Source organism: Tympanuchus pallidicinctus, unplaced genomic scaffold (assembly GCF_026119805.1).
Source record: "Tympanuchus pallidicinctus isolate F22 unplaced genomic scaffold, pur_lepc_1.0 scaffold5, whole genome shotgun sequence".
Taxonomy (NCBI): Eukaryota; Metazoa; Chordata; class Aves; order Galliformes; family Phasianidae; genus Tympanuchus; species Tympanuchus pallidicinctus.
Genome location: NW_026294769.1, coordinates 4,821,635 through 4,843,317, shown reverse-complemented (window position 1 = coordinate 4,843,317; position 21,683 = coordinate 4,821,635). Strand labels below are relative to the sequence as shown.

Sequence of the window (21,683 nt, the reverse complement as noted above, 5' to 3'; positions counted from 1 at the left end):
TGATAAAAAAGTAACTAAACATTTTTAATTTTAAACATTTTTCTTAAAACATTAAAAAAAAAATAAAGAAATATAAAACTAGTGGGATATTTGACCTTGCTTTTGTGCAATTAACACACCCCCCTGGTTTGATGACAGTTGCAATTTTTAGCGTAGTCTCAAGGTGTTCACTGATTTTTGATTAAATTTTACTCCTTGACAAGAACTGATTATTCAAAAATACTTGTACATTTTGAAACGAGGGGCTCTGTGAGTAATCGGTGTTTCCATAACGAGTGGAAGCTTGTTTTTCTGATACCTGTAGCTGATGTTCAGTGTCTACCACACGTTATGCTGCATGTGCAACACAGCAACTGCAAAACATGTGTGTAGTAAAATCACACCATCCAACATCTGTGCAGTTCATCTGGCCTCTTTTATGTGAAATTTTTCTTAATATGTACACATGCCACAAGAAAGACATTCTCAATATGCCCTTCATAGCTTTTTGAGTTGTGGTTCCTTACTCTACCTAAAGATGTGGACAGTGCCCAAAGTTTTTTCATACAACTAAAGCATTCATAATGATCACGTAAGCATCATCTGACATCCCTGATGCTCAAGATCACGCTGCAACTTTTTCCTAGAGTGATACAAAAACTGAATTCTTATAGAAAATAGATCATTTCCTTAATGCACCCATGCACATATTTCATATAAGATTGCTGTCGCTGCTGGATGAAGCTGCCCAATAGGTTCAGAGCTATGGGTGTGGTGGAGGAAAGAATTTAAATATTGGAAATGCTGCATTTTCCATGCAAACCTTTATGCATGTAGAGCATCCACAGTGACACAATGTTATCCTGTCCTTTACAGTCCAGAAAACTGTTTTTATTGTGCCTGTATGATTTCTGAGCATGCTATTCAATGGCAAGCCTAAGAAAACATGCGTTCTCTATATCTGCCATTCACCCAAAGATTGAGACAATAGTTTCAAGTCATCTAAAATGTATTTTTCATTGACATTAATGATACTTGCCTGCCCAGGGAAAATGTGCTTTTTCACACAAATATTTGTACATTTTCTACAAGGATGCTGTGTTCTTTTTTTGTGGTGTTGAAGAAACTGGATAGTGTTCAAGATTGTGTCATCGCAAATTCAAGAGAGATCCAGAAGCCACATGTAGTCTGACTTGAAGTTTATTACATAAAATAAAATATAATTTTCCATGCTTGTAGCTGAAACATACTTCAAACTAGCTGCTTTTGAAACATAACAAAATCCACATGTGTGCTAACCTGAAAGCAGCCCAAGGGTATCTGGATTCCCACTCAGCTCTACAACCCAAAACTACTAAACTGCTCACATGAAGGGGGATAGTGAGTCCTTCCAAAGGATGTTTTGCCCTTATTGAGTGCATAGCAACGTGCTGGGTTATGGAGAACTAATTCATTTTGTTTATTAGCACTTCAAATTCATTTAGCTTGGTTGAAGCTCTATGTAAGTTCACTGTGAACTGTTTTGCCATAGATATAGATAGATATTACACATATAAAATGAAATACAATAGGAAATGAAAAATATTTACATTTTTATTTGAAGTTTTGAAGTGCTTGTTACTTGGAAGTTCAGAGCAATTTCGTTTTCTGCTGTTCCTCAACCTGAACAGTCCTGTGTTCATTATAGATGTAGTATCACAGTACAGGCAAAGTCATTGCTGTTCTACACCACTCCTGTATTTTCCATGATTGCAGATGGCTGTGTAAGCAGAAAACTGAACTTGTGTGTTGGGACTTGTCTGATGGTTCATTTCACATCCTGATCTGTGCTTTCATAGAATCATAGAATGGCTTGGGTTTACCTTTCTGTAAAGAGAAGTAGATGAAGTTTGAAAGGGTAGAACATAAGTGTTCTCTGTGGCATAGCCACAAGGATCATCAAGTTCCCACCTCCCTGCCACAGACAGGGCCACCGACTTCCAGATCAGGTTGCCCAAGGGCCCCAACCTGGACTTGAACACCTCTAGGGATGGGGCATCCACAGTCTCTCTGGGCAGCCTGTTCCAGCACCTCACCGCTCTCTGCTTGGGCCATGCCACATAAAACACCTATGTTCCATCCTTTCAAACTTCATCTACTCCTTTTCACAGAAGAGTAAGGAGGAGAAATCCTAGACTTTTTTTTTTTTCCCCACATAAAATAAGAAACATTTAACACAGCAAATTCCACATTAGCATGTGAAAGTGAAATGTAAGCAAGCTATAAACAGACATAAAGACTGGACACATTGAGTGAGGGTCTTTGATTCTCATATAATATGAGTTCCTGTATAAAAGCTGTTTAGTTAAGGACAAGCAGAGAAGAGGAGGAGCGCTCCTGAAGAATCTGCCCAGTTTTCCAGTATAAATCTGGATGATGTTCTCACTGAGCACATATCTGGGTCAAAAGCAGAGAGCAGAGGTACAGTGAGGAGAGTCGTAAAAATGACTAACCAGGAAGACACAGTGGATGAGGCCTTCTAGAAAGAAGTAAAGGTCTTCTGTTTTTAGACTAATGCCTTCATGTGGTTTCAACCCTCTAGACACTGACAACATAACATTTTGCAAGAAATCAAGGGAAGTCCTTGGGAGTGATTGTGATAATTTCCTAACATAGAAATGTTAGGGTTGCCCATAGATAATGCTCAATTGCTCACAGTGGAAAGTGCTAACGGAAAGTGTAGTCACAGTTGGCAGCTTGGGTTACAGTAACTACAGGATGAATGATCTCTGGATCTGAAGGATGCTTGGGAAGAAAAGCAGCAGGCTTTAGCACTCTGGATTTCAGGAGAACAGAATTTTAGGAAATTGTTAGGCGGAGAGCCCTGGGAAGAAGCCATGAAGGGGAAGAGTGCCCAGGAAAGCAGGCTAATTTTTTTTACAGAAAAACTTTCTGAGGGCTCAGGAGCAAACCATACCATTGTGCAGGAAGACTGGGAATTTTGGCAGGAAGTCTGCTTGACTAAGCCAGGAGCTTGTCAATGGACTAAAACACACTTAAAAAAAAAGGAAAAAAAAAAAAAAAGCATACAAGAAGGGAAACAAAAAGAGCCAATGAAAGAACAGTAAAACAATATTGCTCAGCATAAGGACAAATGCAGTAAAGATGAAATCAGGATGGTCAAAAGATAAGATGGGGCTGAAGCTCCCACTGCCTAGGCACACAGAAAGTAATGAAGTTTTACAGGTACATTTGCTGGAAAAGGAAGTTTGGGAAGAGGTAGTCAACAGATGAAAGATAACATGATGTAGTAAAAACCATGGAATTGGCTAAAATACTTAAGTCTTTTTTTCCTCCAACCTTCACAGACAAATTCAGATCCCAGAACTCAGCATGGACTTGCTGAAATCAAGATGGAAGTGAAGTAGAAACAGTTTTGGTTCTACCTAGGAAAGCTGGAAGTAGTCAATCCACGGGAAGAGAAGTGTGTTGACAGAGCTGATGTGATTGGCTTGCCTCTACCTATGAAAATGATGACAGGAGAGGTTGCTGTGAGGAATGTTCTCTGGTTATCTGCAAACTCCTGAAGGACAAGCAGGTAATGAAAACTGCTCAGCATAAACATCTAAAGAGCAAGCTGTCCTTGGTGAAGTGGGTTACCTTCTCTGGAAAAATGGTTTTGTGCAGGCAATGGGAAGATGGCAGGTATAAAATGCATGGATTTTAATAAAGCATTTAACAGCATTTCCTATCTGTATTAGCCAATGAATATAAAGATGTTATAATTATGAAATAAACAAGAGAGTTTAACAGAACAGATTATAAAAACAAAAAGAGAACAGATAGAAAGCTTACCTGCATCCTGAGCTCACTGCAAATCTCCAGAGGAGGGATCTCCAGAAGAGATCCTTTCCCCCTGGTAGTTAGCTCTTAAATGGGTCTAGGAGAGGTGCAGCCAGGCTCCACACCTTTTGGCAGCACAGGTGGATTGCCTTCACCTGTGCTACGGTGGCTGACCCATTGCTCACCTCAGGTGATCAATCAGAGGTTCAGGCTGTGGTTCAGCAGTTCCTGTACACTATCATATCCCAAAGCTCACTCAGGAGCTAAATTTGAGCTTGAGAAACAGACAGTTGTGCAGGGCAAAAATTGGGGCTCCAGAGGTATAAACTGATATCTTGAGGTCTGACTGGTAGGGGTGGAGTCCCTCAGGGATCAACATTTTGTAATAGTAGCACCTGCATAGTCCAATGATTCATTTGCAGTCCTGATGGTGCGGCAGTATGCACCCTAAACACATCATCTTACAGATGATGCTAAAGTAGGGATAGGAACTGATGGGACAAACAGCAGAACTTCAGCTTGCAGTGACCTGTGAAACTTAGGGACTGGAACAACAGAAAACCCATGGGACTCAGGGGGAAGAAATGCAGCTGGGGCAGAAACAACCACAAGCATCAGAACTGGCTGCAAAGTGTCAGAGCAGCAGCTCCACTGGAAAAGACCCAGGTGCTACAGTGGATGTCAAGTAGAACATGTGCCAACAATGTGCTCCCACCCTGAATAAATAAACTTATGGCTTACCGTAGGGCAAAAGTAGATTTCTGTGCTCATTTATGGGAATTCCCCGCTGACCTTTTGAAAAGGATATTAAAAATTTGGACAAAGTCCTATGGAAAGCTGTTTAGATGGCTGGGGACAATGAGCATACAAGCTTTAAGGAGAAGCTAAGGCAGCACAGTTTATTTAGTATGGAAAAGAAGAGGCTGAGTGGAAATTGAACAGCAGCCTATGACTGTACAGATGAGAGTTACAAAGATGACAGGGCCAGACTTCTCTTCACAGTACCAGACAGGAGTAACAAATGTAAGCTGTGGCTTGGAAGGTTCACGTTGGACATTAGGAAAACATTTTCACTAAGATGGTAGTGCAGCACTGCAGGGAGGTATGACAGAAGCTGTAGATTTTCCAACCTCAGAGGTTTTCAAGACTCAACTATACGAAGCCATAGTGGGATTAATTTAGTGTTAATGATTGAGTATTTTAAACAGAAAATTGGACTACTGACCTCCCAAAGTTTCCTCACAATGGTATTTGTAGTATGGTATGAGGTTGTCCAAGCTGAAAACTTGCATTTCAAGGAGTTCATTTTGCATATGTGCTGTCCATCAGCTAAGGATATACAACTCAGACTGTCAAGAAAAACATTCAGCTAATAAATTCATTTCAGTTCATGGACTATTTTCACCTGTTGTCACAAAGCAGATATTTTTTGGAGTTGGAGAAAAAAGAAAATTTTGTACTCAGAGACTGCATTTTGAAAGGAGAAAGAAACAAAGTTTGCATGTAAACTGATAATTAAGCAATTGTATGGAAAACAACCTCAAACTGCTCACATTTATATCAACTCCAATATATTCTGGCTCACAGTAAAAGTGTTCTGGCTCAGCCTCTTTCTTAAAATAGGGAATTGTGGTATATACTTCACAAGATTGTTCTCAGCAAAACTAACCTCTGGTGGACTCAATATTCCTGTTATTTACTGATTAGCAGAGGTAAATCTACTTCTGACTTTTTCTGGTACAAGAAGGCTGAAAGAAGTAAATATTGAGCACCTTTCATGTAGCTCATTAGCATCAAGTATGAGTTGTATCAGATAAAAGTACTTCAACAGTTTCTGTTGAAAGCAGCTTTAAGAATGTGGATGGTTACAGGAACAGGAGCAGAAAACAACTGTTCTTCAGGCTTTCCATTTCTTTATCCAGTTGGGCTATTTGGTGGCTCCCATGAATAAATTACTGTATGGCTATGAAATAAATTGCTAACTGTGGGTTAGTTCCCCTTTAAAAAGGGTCTGTGCTGTAGCTGGTAACTTTGGTAAAGGTTTTCAAAACTATGCCATAGAAAAGGTATTTTTCTATAGAAAACCCGGTTTTTCAAGAGTTACTACCATTAGTTTTGCATTTTCACCAGCCATGAACAAGAGCCTGCATATCATGCTCATAAAATGGGGGCAACAGCACTCAGAAAATCTATACTCCTTGTATGCTCAGCTCTTTTACTCTCACTATCTGGATCTGGTTCATCCTTACAATTTTTGTGATCCTTACACTGCAGCAGGAGTCTAGCCAGCACCTTGGTCCTACCAACCTATTTGACTTGGCTAAGACCTACAGTGCAGAGGTGTTCATGAGCTTTAAACGTTTCTGCCCTTCTAAGCTAACACTGCAGCAAGACAGAACACATAGATGGAAAACATGTGAAAGACCCAAAAGCAAGGAGGTTGTGGCAATTTTTTGTTTTGATTATGACCTACATCATGTATTTCTGCAGTTTCCTGCACAATCCCTTCTCATTGGTGAAAGTAAGTACAAACTTCTACCATAGCTCTTCTGAGAACTGCAGCCTGTCTAGTTAACAAGCTGAAGGGATGGTATGAAAGGGAAGGAGAGGATGAGCAGGGAGAGCACAAAGAAGATCTGAAGCATCTCCAAAACTCTACATTTGCTGTCCACTTTTTTTTACTATGCCATTGTCACTTCACAGAACAATGGCTGTTTGAAAGCCCTTCTGCTACTGTGGTGGCTACCATTATTTGGAACAAAAGCTGTTCAGTAATTGCTCTTGTGGTCTTTGCATATAAGTATCTCAGCTTCAGGCTTATGGAGCTCATGGAATTCAGGATGTACTTACTAAAGCCTGACTTACCACCAGCTGTGGCATTAGCCTTGTTTTCCAGAGTGCTGAATTAAACAGATTTGGTCTGTACAAAATAGCAGTTATCCTGTACCAGGACCTCTGTTGACCAGCAGTAAGCCCATATGCCTCTTCACAGAAGGGGATCACATTTGTGATGTCCCAGCTGCACCAAAGGCTGCTGGTCACAGCTCTTCTGTAAGGGGCAAGAGACTTTGACTGTTTTAGGAACTGGGATGTTCCAGAGGCCCTGGAGAAAGCCCAGAAAAGGGAAAGGAAGCTGGTGAAGGGTGTCTAGCACAAGTCTAATGGGGAGAAGCTGAGAGAACTGGGATTGTTTAGTCTGGAGAAGAAGAGGCTCAGGGGGACGTTATTGCTCTCTACAATCACCTGAAGGGAGGTAGTTGAGGTTGGCTTCTTCTCCCTGGTAACTACCAATATGATGAGATGGAATGGCCTCAAGTTGCACCCGGGGAGGTTCAGGCCAGATATTAGGAAATGTTTTTTCTCAGAAAGAGCGATGAAGCCCTGGGCTGCCCAGGAAGGTGGTATAGTTGTCATCCCTGGAAGTGCTCATGAAACATGTAGATGTGGCACTGAGGAACATGCGTTAGTGGGGATGGGGATGGGTTGACAGTTGGACTAGATGTTCTTAGTGGCCTTTTCCAACCCTAATGATTCTATGCTTCTATGACTTGGGAACTACTCCTTACACAATGTTATAACTTCCCAGACAAATAGGTGTCTTGTCCTGTGAGCTGTGTGTCAGCTCTACTGGCAGTGGGATTTTCATTTCAGTGATTTTGACGTAAAGAAGATTATGTTCTGCTTTTCTCACTGGAAAATTATTTCTCAAATTTTTAAACTCACTAAACTGAAACTGGAAGGGGCTTTTTTTGTGATTAGATATCAGTTGTTACTGCAATTAACCGATACTCTCTGAAGGACAGATTAGTGTTCAGGTGACAGTAGCAGCCTGTGCCTGTCCCTGAGGCTGTCAGCTATCTCTGAACAAATATGAGCTACTGGGTAAGTAAAGCAGTGCCTGCCTCCACTGCATGAAGTCATCCAGTTACACCAGTCAGTGACCTGAAGGCAATAAGGCAAGAGGTGTCTGAAACTTCTGTGCTGGAGCGCAACATGTTATCAGCTTCTGGATCACCACTGATCTCACTGGCCTTTATCTTTTTCTTTCTGAAGTTTTTCAGTAAAGTTTGACTCATTCTATGTGTGTTAGTATTTGATTTATGCACTGTAACGGCCTTGATCTGGCCATGTTTCAGGGATTTCTTGAGGTCTCTTTCAACCTCTGCAATTCTGTAATTCTGTGATTTGTCCCCATATGCACTTTTATTTGCAGTACCCACAAAACCCATCCAATAAAGGCAAAAGGTATAGCTTGGCTGCAGACCCTCTGTCGTTCAGCCACAAACAGCTGGTAGTGCACATTACAAGGCTTATTTAAAGCTCCAACTCTCTGACACTGATAACTCAGTTTGGCATGTAAAAATGCAAAAATAAAAATATCAAAGTAGTGTAGCATTTCAAAGAAGCGTTCAGGAAGCAGACAGCATGTCTTGCCCTGACACAGAGAAGCCTGTGGCTAAATCTGTGGTGCGTGCCTTGAGAACATGCCCAGTTCTGGTATGAAAAGATGGGTCATGGAGGTGCAGCCACATAGCATACCTACATCACGTGGTCTGAAGCACCAGGTCCTTTGTGCTGCTAACATTTCCATTTCAGAGAAATCTCCATCACTGACTGTAGATTGAAAGCAGACGAGTGTTGTGAGCTCAACAGCTCATGCTATTGACATGTCCAGTGGTTCACTTAGGAGTAATGGTTTTGAGGTATGAGTTCTATCTGGCTCTTATTTTCTGGGAGAGCCACTTCTGTCCAAATGTTTATAAATACTAACAGCTTTAACTGCCTCAGATGCAGTCATGGAGTTTGACTCTCACAAGGAATCTGCAGCTTCTGCTAAGGATAAGCAGTTATGTATAAGTGGACAGCTTTAAGCCTAGCACCAAAAAGTGAAAGGAATCCAGGGACTAAGAAATGTGGCTGAACAGGACCAACGCTGCTCTAATGTATGGCTGTAAGGTCTTTTCTGTGACCATAGCAGGGCTGCCAGGAAGCAGCTGTAACAGATTGGATGCCAGAAGGGAGAGAGACCCAAACTTAAGGGTGAGGAGAGGTGAAGGCTCTGTTCAGGAGGTCCAGTGTGAAGCAGCAGAAGATGGAGTCAGAGAAAGCTATGACATTGCTGGGGCAGGGACTGATGGACCGGGCCATGAGTCCTGAGCTCTGGGAAGGACTGGGGAGGTGCAGGGAAGTTGAGCAGGGAAAGTGTGAGTGATGTGTCTCCAGGGCAGTGACCCTATGCTTGCAGCCAGTGCCTCTTTCCCAAGGCAGGATTCCAGCTTGCATTTCAAATGGCATATTCAGACACTAACATACATTAGTCACCCTCAGTGCAATGATCAGACACTGAGTACTGAAGCAGAGCTTTTCTTTGCTCAATGTATTTGGCATCCTTTCCTGTGCACCTCACTTCTTCTACTTCATGAATACCCAACAGTGCATTGTAGCTGTCACATTGGTGCATCCAGACAGTGTGATCTGATTTGATTACTGACATTCTGAGTGAGAATAGAAGAAATACTGCACAAGAAGCCAATTCTGGTCACTGTTGTGATGCCGATACACTCACTATAGCTGTTACATGAAAGACATTTTTTGACCATACAAGCCAAACAGAGAAGCCCTGATTCAGCTGTTGCTGCAGTGAAACGTGCATGTGAAAGTGAAGAAGAGACTCCAAGATCTGACTTGCAGATGGTCATGGAAGGGTCTGGAACATGTAAGTCACAGGGGATGCACATTCACTTCTTTTGTACATAAGCAGCTCCGAGGCTTGAGGGTAATTGGGGTAGGAGACAAAAATAGCCCAGATAACCACAAATAAATGTAACTGTCGGAACAGCATCTATACCCATCTTTGGGAAAACTTGCACACGGACTTCTAAGAAGCAGGGAAGCCTCTTAAATCGATGGCTGGAGCAGGACCTCCTGGGAAGCACATGTGCTTCACATTACGAGCTAAGTCAGAGCCAGGAACATAGGGATAAGGAAGGCTCCAGGGCCTGCACGTCCCACCTGGCTGCGGGAACGGAGCGCCTCTCTCTGCGCTCGACACGGGGAAGTTGGATTGCGCGTAAACTGAGCGCAGCGCTCCCTCCCGCGGTGCCCGTGCGAAGCGCAGCAGCGGGCGGGGCCGGGCCGGGCGGGCGGCTCCGGGGAGCGGCGGGGGCTCCGGGTTTGCTCTCGTTGTGACGGCAGTGTGAGGAGGGAGCGCTTACACTCCAGGCTGGTCGTGAAAGAGCGACGCCGGTGGGGTTTTTAACGTGGGTTTTGTTTTGGGTCGTCGCTCTTTCTTCCTAGAGCACAACGGAGATGCGCTGCTTTCCAGGAGCAGGTGCTCCCTGCTGAGGCTCTCAGCGCCCGGGGAGCAGTGGGTGCTGGGGGCGAGCTGTGCGCATCTGGGTTCCTGCTGTGGGATGAGGGGTAAGGGGCGGCCGCCCCGCGTCACACCTAACGCACTGCGAGGAGCCATCGGTCAGAACCAGCTGCGTCCGGATGGAAGAGCGAGGGGTTGCTCGGGGATGGGTTTGTTCCCCCGTGGCAAAGATGGAAACGTGACAGTCAGTGCCGCCTGGTAGTCAGAGGGGGCTGAAGGGCTGCAGGGAGAGAGAGGTGACGAGAGGTGACTAGGCTGAGTGATGGTGGAAGCAGGGGATTGCCATAGCGGCAGCATGGGTTCAGGACAAACAGCTGTGCTGCAGGGAGGACCGGGATAGAGCTAAGCGGCCAGAGCTCCCCACCCTTTGTCAGATGTTCCGTGCTTTTCCTTCCTTCCTGATAGCGACCTCCTCCTTCATTCCTTGCACACAGGAGGAGAAGTTGTGCATACCCCACACCTCCCTGATTAGGACAAAAGAATGTCCAAAGGCAGATTTAAATCCCCGCGGTTTAGTGGGAAAACACTGGCAGTAGGTGGACGGTTAGACTGGATGATCTCGCAGGTCTTTTCCAACGTTGGTGATTCTGTGATTCTATTATTCTGTGATTTGGGGACCCGAATTTGTCTAAATTCCAGGTCAGGCTGGACGGGGCTCGGAGCAACCTGATAGAGTTGTGGATGTCCCTGTTCATCGCAGGGGGATCGTACTAGATGACCTTTAGGGATCCTTTCCAACTCAAATGATCCTCCAATTCTATGAAGTCGATCACATCTGTAGGGTGTGTTCATGCAGCAAAGCGGCAAAGGGAGCATTGGATGCGTTCCGCATTTGGGCTGCGTGCATTCAGAGATCGCTGTCCCCAGAGAAGCACCCACACTCCGAGCTCACGGCCCTGCAGGCACCGCAGCACCGCCCGCTTCTCCCCATCTGCCGCATCGTTCCACGCCGCTCCCGCGGCAGTAGGGCGATGGAGCGGCCCCGCCCGCTGGATCCGGCACGCCTAGGGGCATTGCTGCCTTTTTTGTGCGTGTGTATGCGTGTGTACGTGTGTGTGTCTGCCGTTTCTTCTTTCCTCGATTACCTAACGTCACTCGGCGGAGCTCGGGCAGGTGTGGCACACTGCGGAGCGGGGATGCAAAAAGAAAAAAAAAAAAGAAAAAAAATTAAAAAAAAAAAAAAAAAAGAAGAAAGAAAAAGGGATAAAAAGGGCGTGCCGAACCGCAGCGCAGCGCAGCGCAGCGCAACGCAGGCGGTGCCGCCCCGACGCCGAGCAGGGGGCGCCCCAGCTCCGCGCATCGCCATGCGGGCGGGGGCCGGGGTGGCGGGGAGGGGGGCGGCGGTGCGGCGCCGGTGGGTCTGGGGAGGGTGGGGGACTGGGGGGAATGGGGGCAGCGGACCTCGAGCCCCGGAGAGCTCCGTGCCCCGATAGCCGGATCGCTTCCTACTTGTCCTGCCTTTTGTTCTGCGGCAGAGTACCTCTTGTACGGGCTCTCTCGTGGGGGGATCCGCGTGCAGCCCCTCCACCAGCCGCGGCTTCCAACTCCGTCGGTGGAGGGAGGGCGGCAGTGGAGGGGCAGCGGAGAGCTCCTCACAGCCGCGCCTCTCAGGAGCCGCTCCCTGCCCTTCCTCGACGGCACCGTCCTCCCCGATATCGCTTTATTTTCGGGGGGAGGTGGGATATATACGGCTGCAAGATGCTCGTGCGGCCCCCCCCGCTGCTTCGCATCCCGGCCCCGTGCGCCCCCTACGCGCAAGCGCCGCGCAGCGCACCCCTCTCTCCCCTACCCCGCCCGCCGGGCCGGGAAATAAATAAATAAGTGCGTGTGGCTTTTGAACTGCCCACAGACTGTCACAGGGAAGGGGGGAGGGAGGAGAGAGAGGGAGGGGGGAGAGAGAGAGCGAGAGCGAGAAATGCAGAGGCAGCAGCCGCGGTAGCGGCGGCAGTGCTCCAGCAGCAGCGCGAGGCACTCCGCGCCCGGCGAGCGAGCGGCAGCCGCAGCGCACAGCGGCTCCGGGCTGCGCGGGGCGGGCGGCAGCGCGGCACAGGCACAGAGAGCGGCAGCGGCAGCACGCGGGGTAAGGAGCGGCGCGACCCGCGTTTGGCGATGGGCAGCGAAGCGGGAGGCTTCGAGCCCGCCGTGCTTTATATCTCCTGCCCGGTGCGGGAATGCGAGGAGAGTGGGGAGAGCGGTTCCTCGAGAGATGGACGGCGCCCGGGAGCGGTTTCGAGGCACAAAGCGGACCGAGGGCGACGCCGTGGGGTTTTAAATGCCCGATGGCTTTTTCTCGGGGTGGGGGGCGGGGGGCAGGAAGCGATGGGTGTGGTGGGAACGAGAGGGTTTTGCACCCAATTTCTTAACAATGAGCGGAGACCCGCAGTCTCAGGCTAACGGTGGGAACTGGGCTCGGGGCGGGGGCGTTCCTTGTGGGGGACGGCAGCGCGATGATTCCCTGCCAGGCAGGACCTCCCTGCACCGGGCGCGGGACGCGGTAGTGGGTGGGTGGGTGTATCGGGGTACGGGAGGCTGTGCTGCCCCAGCGCCCAGCTCCCATCCTGGCGTACCATGAATATTCATCGAGCGCCTTCTTCTCCCGGGATATTCCTCTTCACCGTTTTTCATCCCTCTTCCCCCACTTTTCCTCCCCACCTCTCCCAGGAAGCCGCACACCCCCAGCACCCCTCTGCCTTCTCTCCTCCGTCTCTCCCCACGAATACGCGTGTCCTCGCCCCGCCGCCGGACTCACGCCACATCCCCCTGCCCCGACCCACTGCCGCGCTGCGGGGGGGGCCGCCAGCGCCCGCTCCTTTGTCTCTGCCCGGCGCATGCGCGGGGCGGGGGCGCGGGGCCCGCCCCGTCGGGGATCGGGCCCGGGATGGAACAAAGCCGCCCCCCATCACCCCCCGCCCCTCCTCGACGGACCTCGAGGGACCCCCCGGCTCCTCGCAGCGCTCCGGCCCCGCAATGGGCTGTGGAGAGATGGCGGAGCTCCCCCGCGTCCCCCAGCCCGCTCCCTATCCGCGGTACGCATCTCGCGCGGCACTGCCCGCTATTTCCAAAGGCCCCTTCTCTCCTCCATCGACCCGCAAAATAACCCTTCGGCACCGACGGAAAATGGGGAAGGTCCCCCTTTCTGAACCAAGGGAGCGCCGTCGTCCTTTCGGCGGTGTTTTCCGCGCTGCGGTTCCGCCCCTGGTAGCGATGCGGCCGCGCCAGGGGGAGCTACCCGTGTGCCCGCAGCCCCCGAGCATCCCCCGCTGCCGGGAAAGGGGGGTTGGTGGGGGGCAGAGGGGGGGGAGCTCTCCGCAGGAGGATTTTCTCAGTGCGACATCTTGGAATCTCTTTTGTTCGAATGGTTGCGTCTCGCTATCGGCGCTGCTGCTCATCCTTCCTCCGCCCCATTGGGTGCCCCTGCCCCAAATTTGGTCGCGTGTTTCTGTGTGTGGTGGGCATTCTGCAGCCTGCTGTAACGGGGTGATTTTGTCAGCGAATGTCTCGTCTGTTTCCGATGAGAGAAGTGATGTTCTCATCAAGCGCTGAGATGACAAAAGAATGGTGCAAGTGGGCTCCTCATGAGGGTGCCACGGATTTGACTGCTTCCCCTATGAACACTAGTCAGGTTCTACTAATGCCTGAAATGCAGAGCAATGAGTTTCTGGCTCCCAGCCCAGCCCTTAGCCTTCCAGGTGGCCATCTGGGTTATCTGCCCTAGGGAACCTGCTTTGGAAGGCTGTTGGATTCTATGATCGCTGGAGGTCCCTTCCAACCTCCATGGTTCTGTGATTAGCTGGAAAGCACCCACCCCAAGGCCTCAGGTTACGATTTCTCTGTATTCCCAGCTGAGATCACTCCTGAAGCCTTCACCCACCCCAGTGCCACCTCTCTGCCTTCTGGGTGCCACCCAAGGTCCAGACATGGGTTTGGGGTTAGGAATGCCATGTGGGAGCAATGCGGCAACTACTGCTGCTGTGCAGCAGTCCCCAGGAGATGCTGCCCATGCAGCCCCTTTGTGTCCAGGGGTGTCAGGCATCAGGGAACTGCCCCGAGCGTTTACTGGGGTGGGCGGGAGAGGAAAAGGGGGGGGGGGGACGACCAAAGGGCTCTGCACTGTTGTTCCTGCTCATTGTCTCAGGGAGTGCCACGCGAGTGAGCAGCATTGCTTTGTCATCTCTGTGCCGGTGGGACTGCATGCCGTGAACATTTTCTTTAGCGGGGCTGTTTGGGTTTCACTGATGCTGAGCACTGATATTTTCTGGATGGAATGAACCTAAAGAAATGGGAAATTCATGGTGGCTCTGCCTGTTCCTGTGTGCCCCATGTATGAGACAGCCGATTGTGTAATTTGGGGGATTTGTTACATGCCGCTGCCAAGAAGCAATCACACAGCCCTTTCTTCTGCTGATAGGAATCTCTGAAAGTATCACATCCAGTTAAATGGAATCAGCATTAGAACTGGTTCATCTACTGGTGCTGTTGGTACATGAAGCAATGATTTGTTGTTGGCTTTTTTTCCCCTCTTCTCTTTCCATCCTTCTTTCCAATTGAAGTGCAATAGCCGCTGCTATAGGAACGTGGTAGGAGGAGATAGGTTTGTCTCTGAGCAGACATACCTTTGGAGTACATCCCTCTGTGAGATTACAGAATCTCTCCATAATTTCAAAGCTGCCACCAGAACTGTCCTTAAGCATTTGTCTGTTTTGATCCTTCAACATGAAGTCTCTGCAATAAATTGAATTTTCCGAGCGAACCCTTTTGTATGTGTGCTGTGTTCCAGCGAGAGCTTTGCCCAATGCAGTGAACCACGAACCACAGAAGGGCAGCTTGAGGCTGAACGAGGCTCAATCCTTGCCTTGTGCTGGCATCTGCACGTGGACAGGGCACACGGAGCTGGCACAGCGCAGGAGCTGCAGGGCAGAACAAGGCATTGCCATGGCATCACAGGAGAACTCTGTGTGGCTGCATTTGCTGGGGTCTGGCCACCATTTGGCTGCTAATGATTTGGAAACTTGATGAAAGCAAGAATTGTGAAGTATTTCTTTCCGGGAATGCTCTATTTGTGCATACAGATTTGTATGACACCCTCGGTGCTGACATAGGTCTGTAGGTGTGAGTGTAGCGTCCTTAGGCACACTGCAGATTTGACGGTTAACACCTCAGTTCTCCAAGTAAGAAAGATGGATTCTATTCAAATGGAACACAGATCTATTGAGCCATGTTTGAGGCCCCACCTTCCTTCCTACAAAAGCCGTTTTGAACTTCTACATCCATCAAGACAGCTTCATAAGTAAAGAAATAAAGCTTAGGAGGGGCTGGGGGGTGTCTCTTCTGTGTCAATCAGGAATGGCAGGAATGAGGTAACAACTAGAGAAATCAAAGAAATTCCTGAAATCATTAGAGACTTGAAAATAGAAACCATATGCAGCATTATAGAGGTTTCATGCATTAGTAGGAAATGCTTTCAAGATTAACAGAAGTGCAAGGGGAAGGAGGGGGAGAAACACCTCGTGCAGAATGGAGAGAGCTTCAAAGTCTTCTCTGCAGCATCTCGTATCCCACAGCTGTCCTTAAAGTGCGATGCCAGCTAAGCCTCTTACTTCAAGATGGAGAGATGTGGTTATTATAAAAATGTAACCGTTGGCTATGCGATATGAAAATTCATAAGTTCAAAATAGAAACCAGTTGATAGAGATGGTTCCTCAGACATAAAAGATTCCCAACTTGCCACAGTCTGAAAAAGAAATCCTTTGACTTTTTTTTCAACACACCAATAAACGTAAAGAGATACTGATTTTTAACATGTGTGGAATGGTCATGTTTCGCCTGGGGGCAAGATGTGTAGTAACTCCCTCTTAAGTACAGTTAAAGGAATTTAAGTCTGAGGAAACAGTTTTATTAATAAAACCCTTCTGTCTTAGGATATAAATTGGAGTCAGATCTCTTTTGATGTGTCTGGCGTTGTGTTCTGCAGAGCAGAACTGAAGCAGCTTGCATCGCTGACCCGGCTCTGCAGGGTGTTGGCTGCCAAGCTCAATGCGGTAGTGCTGGGAAAGACACATGCTTTGGGGTCACGTGTTGCATGGTTTATGGTTTAGCCTGGTAATAGCGCCACAGGGATTTACTTTATTTTATTTTATTTTTTACCCTGCAGGAATTTGAAAGTATTTTCAGAAGATACAATTTTATGAGCAATTCCCTAACTGCTCTTCAGAGCAGCATCCATTTGGGACTTAATGTAAATTGTTGGGCTGGTGGTAGAGCTTTGCTCTGATGAATGACTTGCTGAATGCGCAATAAGACTGGGCCTTAACCTGCTACCTTTTGCTGCTTGCAGAGGTATGCTGATGGAGACTTGCTCATGAGGTCATGGTGCTGGTTGTGGTACCTACACAATGCCATCAAGAGGTTATGAACACAACATTGAAGTGTAACTTTCTACTCTAGGCAAAAACCAAATGTCTGCAGTGGCAAAGCTTCCCATAGGATTACTTTTAATGGCAGAAGTGTCTGCCCCCGTGACTTTTTATGACAATGGAAGCTGCTCCTGTTTAAGTAGTAAAATCAGAGAGCTGCTGGCCATCTTCTGTTTCAACAGTCCTTAAATGCTCAATGGGATGCAAAGGCTAAGGCCCATTTTGTCGGATTATTTTCTGCTCTTACTGTTTTCCTTATGAGATTGGCTGCTTACACTCAAAATTACAGCTTGCCTTTATTAACTGTTTTAGGATAAAGCTGATGGTCACACAGCAGAATGCTGTACAAATGCATCTGCCAGACATTTAAGATGGTTGCCGAACTGTGGAGAAGAAATGAAGCTGTGTTAGACAAAACAAAGAAAGCATCAACAATAATAGAAATGATACGTGTCTCACTATCTCACTACCTTAGAGAAGCACACACAAAACAAGAGTAAATCATCATGTGGAAACTGAAGAAAACCCACAGTTGCAAAAGAACATGCGGGAGAGTAAAGTCATGACAAACACTTTGGTACAGCTGTTTATCCAAGATAGGCTGGAGTCTGAGAAATGCTACATCAGCTTTCTGTAATCACAATTACTCAAATCAGTTGAGCATGTCATCCTGAGAGAAAACCAAAACCAGTGAAAAAACATTCTGAAGGTGGTACAAAACTAGGAGTCTGCAAATGGGGAGGATGAAACCTGTCACTGCTAGACGTGGTGCTCAGGTGATGGTGGCATTCCCCAGCAGTATGCAGTTTCCTGTTGCTTGTATTTCAGCCAGCACTGGTAAGTGCATGACTGACTGCTGATACTGGTTGCACTGAGCTGGTGGGAGGAAACAAATTCAGTGAGCTCTGGGATGGTGAAAGCAGCTTTTCTGTGTATCTTGCTTTCACAGCAAAGAGAAGTAGGGAAGATGTGCTAGCTGCTCTAAACAACGTTTCTCCAGCAGATAGGCCAAGAGAGTGGAGCTGGTTTTCCAGCAGCACCATTCAGCCTGGTGTGCATGCTGTGCACCACTGAGTGTGTGGCCCACTGGGAGAAGCTGGTCTCACTGTGGGGTGTGCAAGTGAGCTGCTCGCTGACTTTTGCTTTCCTTTCCAGATCTAAGAGCCCTATGAGGGCAGGGAGGCAACAGGTTCCTAAAGACTAAAAATGAAAATCTGGCCAGACTTCCCAGCTTCTTCCATTCCTTTGAGTGGGAGTAGAACACAGTGAGGTTCATAGCTTTGTTTCACTTGGAGCTTTCACTAGGAGCACATATAGTCAGTGTGGCCTCCACAGTGTATCTGAATGCTTGGGATAATCTGTGAGCCTCTACTATGTGCACAAATTAGTGGGCAGAAGCAAATGTGGTGACTTTTCCCTCATCTGATGCAGCTGGTATGTACTCTGCATAACTTCAACATTTGTAGTCAAGAGTATCCTGGTGTCTGTAGGACATAAGAGGTCAAGGAGCATGTGAAGGAGTTTCCTTGGCAGACAGTGTTTTCTGTTGAATCTGATGCCATTCATGGATGCAGATTTTGGTAAGAAAGCCTTACTTGTTTTCTGTTCCTGTAATGGACCTTTCTCTTTTCTGCCCTCAGGGATATTCTTCTTGAGGAAAACCATTCTACAGTGCAGATGTACCCTTTCAAAGCCACTTGATATTCGATCAGTATTATAATTGCTAAAATAATCATTTTAGTGTTATCCTCTTTGCCCACCTCCCTAAGTGATATTTAGAAGAGCATTCAGCTTTCTGCATAGTGGCCCAAGTTTTACCTCCAGCTGCCTTGAACTGATGACATTGCCTTTGTAAATGATAATGCATTTAAATACAATAGCTCACCTGCAGATACTCTTCTGGTGTGGCAGTATTAAAATCTACAACAATGCTCAAGAAAATGAACATAATAGTATTTTTTCAGTAAGCACAAGAATAATTAATAAGTTGCTGGAAGTTCAACTCTCATCCTTTTCTCTGGACGAGGCAGCTAAGTGTGGATTCATGAATAAACTACTGACAGCAACAGCAACAAAATTGTGGCACTCCTCAAGATCTCTCATTCCTGGCCAAACAGTGCAGTGTATTGGCAACCCACAAAGACATAATGTCTTGACAGTGTCTTCAGTTCTGAGGTAGCTCCTGTTACTAAGGGTTCAAACTACATTGCAAATCACCTACAGGTATTTGTTCTTGTAAACATCTCTTGAAACAATGCTGTTACCAAGGCGTTATGAAGGAAAGCAAACGTATCAAGTCAACAAATGACAAATATAATGGATCCTCCTTGTTCAAAACAGGCTAAACATTGTGACATTATATTCTTGCCACCTCCATTCTGCTATGGAGTTGGTACATAGAGGGTGGTGTTGAGGGAGATGAACTGTCTGCCTGTGCCCTCTCACAGCCATTGACTATGTGAGCCCCTCACAATTTGAAGTGCAGAGCTAAGAGAGGAAGAGGAAGGAATGAAACATATCACCAGTCCTGTACTATCTGATTTGTAGTTAAGAAAAAAGTGTATACAGGAGTTTGCTTTGAAACAATGGCAGCAAATTTACAGTCTGAGAACAGAAATATTTATCTCAGTAGCCTTTATTTCCTTTCTACTTCAAATATGAAGCCCTTTTGCACACTTGCTTCTGGTTAAAGAAACCACTCCATATATTTCCTTATAGAAACACTGCATTATCCCTTATGTACCTCTGTACATACCACATCTTTCTAAATGTGTTGCGGTAAAAAAAAATAATCAAGTGTCTTCAAGCTAGTACATCTCATTCATATATTTATTTTTTAGCAAACTTTGTTCTTCCTTGTATTCTTGGGGCAGGTAACATTTTTTTTTAATTTCAGTTAATCATCACACTGTTTATTTTGGTGTTTCCTTTGACTGTCTTCTCTAGAAGTCTGTATTTTCAGCTGTGAACTAACACAAAGTGTTTCACAGAACATCTTGTTAATCACACACTAACATGAAACATTCATTAGCATGTATACAGAATGCAGTAAGATCTATGACATAAGATTAAGTGTAATCTCATTCCCTGTTATAGACAGGAATATGTGAACAGAATGACTTATTGCCAAACTTTAATTTTAAACTCTGAAACTCATAATGTTACCAGACCCCCAACTTTTTGCATGGACATGGCTTCTAAATCTAGATTTCCACTAGAATGAGATCATATCAACATGAGAACTTGATCTTAAACAGCATTTTATGCAAATTTTATGGAATATAGACATCTTGGTGCTCTTCCAATCCAAAGCATTCAATCCTTTTAACTTTTTATCACTTGAAAAACATATTCATGTGGTTTCTTCTGCTGACTGGAAGGGAATTAGATTTTTTGTTCCTTTTTACTTGATACTTCATTTTTAAGCAAAATGGGCTCAAGACTAAATTAAAAAAAATCTGTTAGCTTGCCTTGCCAGTCTTGTTTTCCAGAGAAACTAGACTTGTTTGATTCCCATAGGACAAAAAAATCGCTGCAAGATCACGATTAAACTACATCAGTGAGTTGCAAAATCTTCCAAAACACATATTCAGGGGAAATATTTGCTTTTATAATAGACATAGCTCATCTGTCAAGTTGTGGCTTTGCTAGGCAACATACTGCACAAAGGCCAGTAGCTGGCCTGAGTTTCTCCCATAGAGATACCTTTCTTTGGATCCACTTCTTATTGCTGGAAATTTTTGTTGTGCCTAGATAATGTGTCACATTTATAAATTATAGAGACAACAGCACAATTGCCATGCAAATTCATTATGAATGCCATCAAGATGAGTACCACATTCAGGCCAAATGAATTAATGATGGCAAATATACCTTTTTTCTAAAGTATTGCTTTAATTTCAAGTACACCGTTTTTTGGGTTGATTTGGTTGTTGGTTTTTGGTTTTTTTGAGTCACAGCAAATTTCTGCAGGGCTTCCTGGTCCTAATGTGCCTTTCCAATGCCTCTAGGGCCTGGCTGCAGTCCCACATTAGGCTCCTCATGGCATTATGGTGGTTCTGCTCCTAAACTGCAGCACCTGTTGCCTGTCTCACCCTGCTTGTCCAGAAACCTCTCCTGAGAGTAGTCTTAGGGATTCTCCCAGGGAAGAAAGACCTTTGGCCAACTGCGTTGCCTTCATAAAGCAAACACATGAAATGAGACTGTCCATTGAAGTTTTCTGTGGTTGGTGGCTTTGGGGCACCAAAGTACCAGCCATCAGCTGCTGCACTTACAATGATCATTGCCTCCCTACACTGGAAAGGAGACCAAATACCTAACTTAATTATTACAAATGCCCTATCTCATCTTAATTAATCTAGTGATACGATTCTGCTTCCTCAATCTAATTAGCTAGGGAGACAGTTAAATATAACTTTGCGTCTCTCTGAACATTTAGCTGTTCATGGTTAAATCTGCCCACAGTTCCTAAGAGACTGTTTCCACAGCTGGGAATACCTCCCTGTCGCCCTTCATCTGAAATGAAAATAGAGGGAGCTCATCTTAATTAACATGGAGGAATAAGTTTACCTTAACAGAAAGCCTTGAAACTTCCAGTCACCTTCAAATCTGTCATGAAGACAAGAAGGAATCTCTCTATTCTACCACAGAGGACTGGGAGGTGATTGTGCTGTACGTTAGAAATGGGACTACTAATGTTCAAGCAGATAAACATGACTTCAGGCTGTGTGTGGAAAATATTTGTCCTTTGCTCTGTAACAGATGGAAGATGGTCAGTAACATAGATTAAAATTATAAGAATAATGTGAAATTTATAAATCACTGTAAAAGATAATTTTCGGTGGAAACATTTCTGACAAAGACAGGTAGCCACATGGTCAGAATAACAATGAAGAAGATTTTGTTGACCAATGATGGGCAGGAATACTTCATGTTGTGCTAAATGTTTGCTACCGAAGTAAGAATAAATTGATTTGTCACTATCCTGAAATGGACAGTTAAGAATTTCTTTTCATGTACTACACATTGGACATTTGGATATTATGTGCATGGGTCATAGGCAACATAAAAGAGAGACACCATTCAAATGGGTGCCT

The 21,683-nt window shown here is 46.0% G+C and overlaps 1 protein-coding gene and 1 long non-coding RNA gene across 2 annotated transcripts in view; one reads left to right on the top strand and one right to left on the bottom strand.

Annotated features, from left to right (window-relative positions):
• Positions 1-1,554: 1,554 nt before the first annotated feature.
• Positions 1,555-11,969, bottom strand: LOC128090979 (uncharacterized). The gene is made up of 2 exons (XR_008211178.1): positions 11,576-11,969; positions 1,555-11,297 (listed from the first exon to the last, which is right to left on the bottom strand). It is a non-coding gene; the product is annotated as an uncharacterized LOC128090979 (long non-coding RNA).
• Positions 11,970-12,129: 160 nt separating this feature from the next.
• Positions 12,130-21,683, top strand: part of BASP1 (brain abundant membrane attached signal protein 1) — a 47,277-nt gene continuing 37,723 nt past the window's right edge. Inside the window, exon 1 of the mRNA XM_052703823.1 lies at positions 12,130-12,254. The gene's annotated coding sequence lies outside the window, so the exon portion shown is untranslated. The remainder of the gene's footprint in view (positions 12,255-21,683) is intronic.